The sequence below is a fragment of the Erinaceus europaeus genome, chromosome 6 (assembly GCF_950295315.1).
Source record: "Erinaceus europaeus chromosome 6, mEriEur2.1, whole genome shotgun sequence".
Lineage (NCBI taxonomy): Eukaryota > Metazoa > Chordata > Mammalia > Eulipotyphla > Erinaceidae > Erinaceus > Erinaceus europaeus.
The window spans coordinates 66,960,126-66,965,626 of NC_080167.1; the positions used below are offsets into that span (position 1 = coordinate 66,960,126).

The 5,501-nt window shown below is 52.8% G+C and overlaps 1 protein-coding gene across 1 annotated transcript in view; it reads right to left on the reverse strand.

Annotated features, from left to right (window-relative positions):
- The window catches only part of EPHX1 (epoxide hydrolase 1), a 23,048-nt gene extending 21,412 nt beyond the window's left edge, over positions 1-1,636 (reverse strand). The window contains exon 1 of the mRNA XM_060192431.1: positions 1,619-1,636. The gene's annotated coding sequence lies outside the window, so the exon portion shown is untranslated. The remainder of the gene's footprint in view (positions 1-1,618) is intronic.
- Positions 1,637-5,501: the final 3,865 nt, after the last annotated feature.

Sequence of the window (5,501 nt, forward strand, 5' to 3'; positions counted from 1 at the left end):
TAATTGGATAAATAAATGGATGGATGCAAAATACAAAAAACTATTTGGGAGGGTGTGTGTGTGAATGTGTGTGTGTGAGTGTATGTGTGTGTGTGAGTGTGGGTGTGTGTGAGTGTATGCGTGTGTGGGTGTGTGAGTGAGTGTGTGTGTGTGTGAGTGTGGGTGTGTGTGAGTGTATGTGTGTGTGTGAGGGTTTGTGTGTGTATGTGTGTGTATATGTGTGAGTGTGTGTGTGAGTGTGTGTATGTGTGTGTGTGTGAGGGTGTGTCTGTGTCTGTGTGTGAGGGTGTGAGTGTATGAGTGTGTGTGTGTGAGTGTGTGAGTGTGTGTGAGTGTGTGTGTGTGTGTGTGTGTGTGCAGGAGACAGTCTGGAGTCTGCCTGTTCTCAGCAGGTTGCTCACAGGGTCAGGGCGGCCACTCTGGCCCACCTCAGCAGACGGGGACCCGGCTCAGCCATGCCAGGCACAACACTGCGGCCACAGGGCCTTTACAGCTGCTCTGCCCAAAGCCAAGGACACTCTCACCGCAGACAGCGGCAGAACTGCCACTCCCACACCCCTCCCTCCCTCGGGACAATTACATGTCACCTGCCACACACATTACTAAGTCCAAGGACCTGGGTTCGAGTCCCCTGCCCCCACCTGTAGAGGGGAAGCTTCACAAGTGCCGTGTGCAGGTCTGTCGACCTCCCCTCACCCTCTCAGTCTCTGTCTCTGTGAGAAGTGACGAATGAAAGGAACTGGAGGTGATTCTGCTTAGCGGAATAAGGCAAGAGATGAAAGACAACGGCCAGATAGCTTCACTCAGATGCGGAATCTAGAGAATGGATACACGTGAACTTGAAAAGCAAACAGTCCCCAAAGCTGAAACATGCCAACTGTCTGTAAGACGTGTGGGAACTCAGTGCTTCTCTTTGGGCGGAGGGAGGGCGACGACCCAGAACTCTGGTGCTGGATCTGGTGTGGAATCAGACCTTGTAACCATACGACCTTGTAGCCTGCACTTAGTCACAAATTAAGAAATGAAAAGTAAATGAATAAACACGGGGTGCCCGCAAACAGGCCGGGTGGGGGGAGCCCTGCAGTCTGCAGAGGGCGAGTGGGGGGCTGGGGGAAGCTGGCAGCTGTAGAAAACCAAGCCCGTTGATGTTGACTTTCACGCCTGAGGCTCCAAAGTCCCAGGTTCAATCCCCTGCACCACCATAAGCCAGAGCTGAGCAGTGCTCTGGTCAAAACAAAACAAAACAACAACGAAAACCAAGTCCGAGTGACAACCGCAAGCTCACAGCCCCCAGACTCCAGAAGGGCCTCCCGAGTGGGGGCCGGGGTCTCACGGGACCACCCCGGCCACAGCGCCCTTCCCACCTGGACCCCAGACCCCGGACTCCCGAGAGGGGAGCAGGGGGGCGGCGGGTCAAGCCGGGTGCCAGGGGTGGGGGGCGGCACTGCAAAGAAGCTTCTCAACTTCCAGACTCCTGGGCAGACCCCGCGCAGACTTTCCGGGACCCTCCCCATCTGAGCGCGCCGGCCGCCTGTGCGCGGGGCTGGAGCTGCGGCCGCCCTGCCCCTCCGGCTGCCCCTCCCGCAACCCCGTCCCCCGCCGGGCGGCCCGCGCTTACTCCGCTGTGGCTCCCGCTCCGCTGGCTCCCCGGGTGGCTTGTCTGCTCCGCTTTCGCCGGGTCCCTGCTGTCCCCGCCCCGCCCGCCCCGCCCCTGCGGGCCGCTCCCCCCCTCCCCCCCCCCCCCACACACGAGGTAACTCAGACACACACAGGCGCACACACACACAAGGTAACTTAGACAGATACACACACACACACACACACACACACACACACACACACACGAGTTAACTTAGATACACAGACACACACACACACACACACGGGGTAACTCAGACACACACACACGAGGTAACTCAGACACACACACACAAGGTAACTTAGACAGATACACAGACACACACACGAGTTAACTTAGATACACAGACACACACACACGGGGTAACTCAGACACACACACACACACACGAGGTAACTCTGACACACACACACACACACACACACGAGGTAACTCTGACACATACACACACACGAGGTAACTGACACACACACACACACACACGAGGTAACTCAGACACACGCACACACACACACACACACACACACACACACACACACACACACGAGGTGGCTTACAGACACAGGCACAGAGACACACAGACACACACGAGGTGGCTGACACACACATACACAGACACACACGAGGTGGCTTACAGACACAGACACAGACACAGGCACACACACACACACACACACACACACACACACACGAGGTGGCTTACAGACACACAGGCACAGAGACACACGAAGTGACTGACATGCACACACAGACACATGAGGTGGCTTACAGACACAGACACAGGCACAGAGACACACAGACTCACGAGGTGGCTGACGCGCACACACAGACCCAGGAGCACTAGCTGGGTGCTGGAAGGCCCTTGTAGAGCAGCTTCAGGTCAGCTGGCAGGTCCCAGGCTGAGGCCAAGTTCTGGGCCAGTGGGTCCTTCTGAAGGGCTCAGGCCAGGCCAGACCAGGCCATGGGGTGCTGGGCTCTCTTCAACCCCCAAACCTCCACTGCTTATTTTATTTTGGTTCCTGTCTATTTTATTTTAATGCTTTTTTCTTTATTGGATAGAGACAGCTAGAAATTGAGAGGGAAGGGGGTTATAGGGAGAGCAACACAGACACCTGCAACCCTGCTTCACCACTTGTAGAACTTTCTCCATACAGGTGGGGACCAGGGGCTCGAACCTGGGTCCTTGCACATTGTAGCATGTGTGCTCAACAAGGTCACCACCATCTGGCCCCTGTTGCTTTTTTTTTTTTACAGATTGTTTTTTATATATATTTTATTTATTTATTTTTCCTTTTGTTGCCCTTGTTTTTTGCAGAACTACTGTGCTGAGTCCCCAGCCTCAAGCCTTGTTTTTTAAATTATTGTTGGAGTATTACACCAAAGTAAAAGACTCCGGGGTGGGAGTGGGTGGGTGGGGAGAATACAGGTCAATGAAGGATGATAAATGACATAGTGGGGGTTATATTGTTAAATGGGAAACTGGGGAATGTTATGCATGTACAAACTATTGTATTTACTGTTGAATGTAAAACATTAATTCCCCAATAAAGAAATAAAAAAACAAACAAAAAATTATTGTTGTAGTTATTGCTGTTATTGATGTCATCGTTGTTAGATAGGACAGAGAGAAATGGAGAGAGGAAGGGAAGACAGAGAGGGGGATAGAAAGACAGACACCTGCAGGCCTGCTTCACTGCCTGTGAAGCAATTTCCCTGCAGGTGGGGAGCCGGGGGTGTCGAACCGGAATCCTTACGCCGGTCCCTGTGCTTTGCACCACGTGCACTTAACCTGCTGCGTTACTGCCAGACTCCCCTACAGATTGTTTTTTACAGTTGCATTTCTTGGGCTGGGGAGACAGCACAATGTTTATGCAAAAGACTTCCATGCCTGAGGCTCCAAAGTCCCAAGTTCAATCCCAGGTACCATCATAAGCCAGAGCTGAGCAGTGCTCTGGTAAAACAAAGAGATTTATTCACTTATATATGGAGAGAGGGCAGCCAGGCATCACTCTGGCATCTGTGATGCCAGGAATCAAACTCAGAACCTCGTGTCTAAGAATCCAAGGCTGTATCCACTAAACCACCTTCCTGCTTGCCAGACCTTCCTCCTTCCTCCTTATCCTCCTCACAGCCCCTCCAGCACCCCACAGTCTCTCTCAGTGCTCAGAGACACAGATGCTTCAACCACTAACAGGTGTCCTCAGGGCAGGTAGCCAGACCTGGGCGGTGGAGAGCAGACGTGAGCCTAGATTTCAGATCACTCAGAGGTCATATGGCTTCCTGAAGTCACCCCAGCCCCAATCATTATCCCATCTGAAATGTGCTTATCCCTTAGCTTGATGAATTTTAGGATGTCTTCACCATCTCTGTAGCTTGGTTTTGAGAGAGTGAGACAGAGGTAGGGATCACTAGCATGTTCTGAGGTGCTAGGGATGAAATCCAGTTTACATGGTGCAGGGGACAGAGCCCAGGGCTCAACACTCATGAGTCAGGCTCAGACTACAGCTCAGCCACCTCCCAGGCCCCTCACCGTTGTCATCAGAGTAACATGGATTTCCTTGGTGACTTAGCGGAGAGGCTGGGGGTGGGAAAGTGGGGAGATCTCCTAGACAGAGAGACCTGAGGGACTCCAGAGATGCCAGGGGCCAAAGGAGGAGGCAGGGGCAAGAGGGCGTGGAATTACAGTGTGGGTGCATTAGAGAGTGTCCGGTCTCATGGCGGGGCGGGAACACAAATCTTTATTCACGCGGACGCTGCAGAATTGGGTGTGAGCACAGAGGTTTAGGCCACGTGGAGCTAGCAAAATGGCCGCCTGTCACTATGCCCACCAGCCCTTCTCCAGGTCGGGTGGCGAAAGAGAAAAAGAGCAAAGAGAGCAAAAGCGGGAACAGGAGAGGCTTTTATGGGAGGATTCCGGAAGTGGCAAGTCGGGATGGGATTGGCTAGGAAAGGGGGTGGAGAGAGGCAAAAGGCACGCTGGGAAGGTGGAAGCATCCTTAGCAACTGTTGCAATGGTATTAACTGAATTAGCGATACCCTGAGGGGATAACGTGGTGGTGGGGATCTTTCAGGCAAAACAATGATTATGTAAGCAGAGCAGGGGGGCTGGCTTTAAGGCCCAACAAGAGAGCTCATGTTACCATGCATGAGGACCCAGGGTTAAGCCCCAGTCCCCACCGGCAGGGGTGAAGCCTCATGAGTGATGAGATAGTGCCGCAGATGTCTCTCCCTGTCTATCTCTCCCTTCCATCTCTCTTTCTCTTTCTTCTCCTCTTCCTTCTTTTTGCCTTGAGGATTATCACTGGGGCCTGGGGCCTGAACTATGAATCCACTGCTCCTAGAGGCCATTTTACGGGTTTTTATTGGAAAGAACAGATAGAAATGGAGAGAGGAGGGGAAGATAGAGAAGGGGAGAGAAAGACACCTGCAGACCTGCTTCACCATCTGTGAAGCGATGCCCCCCTGCAGGTGGGGAGCCGGAGGCTGGAACCAGGATCGTTACACGGGTCCTTGCACTTCCATTATGTGTGCTTAACCCAGTGCGATACTGCCCGGGCCCCTCTATTTGTCTCTTTATACAATATATATATTCTAGGCCAGCTAGTCAAAATAGTTTACCACCTGTTGACCCAAACCTCTGTTTGCTGAGTGTGCCTGTTGGCCCAGGGATGGTACCGTAACCTGCTGAAGTTCATGTATATCGACCGGAGGGTTTAGGACCTTTCTGCTGACGAGCAGCCTGGCAGGTGTGGCCAGTGCAGGGTTGGGGTGGGGTGTTCAAGGATTAAAGGTGATCTGAGTTCAGACAGAGCTGATCAGGTTTCTATCTGGGTTATATTTCTCCGAGAGTGAAAGGACTGGA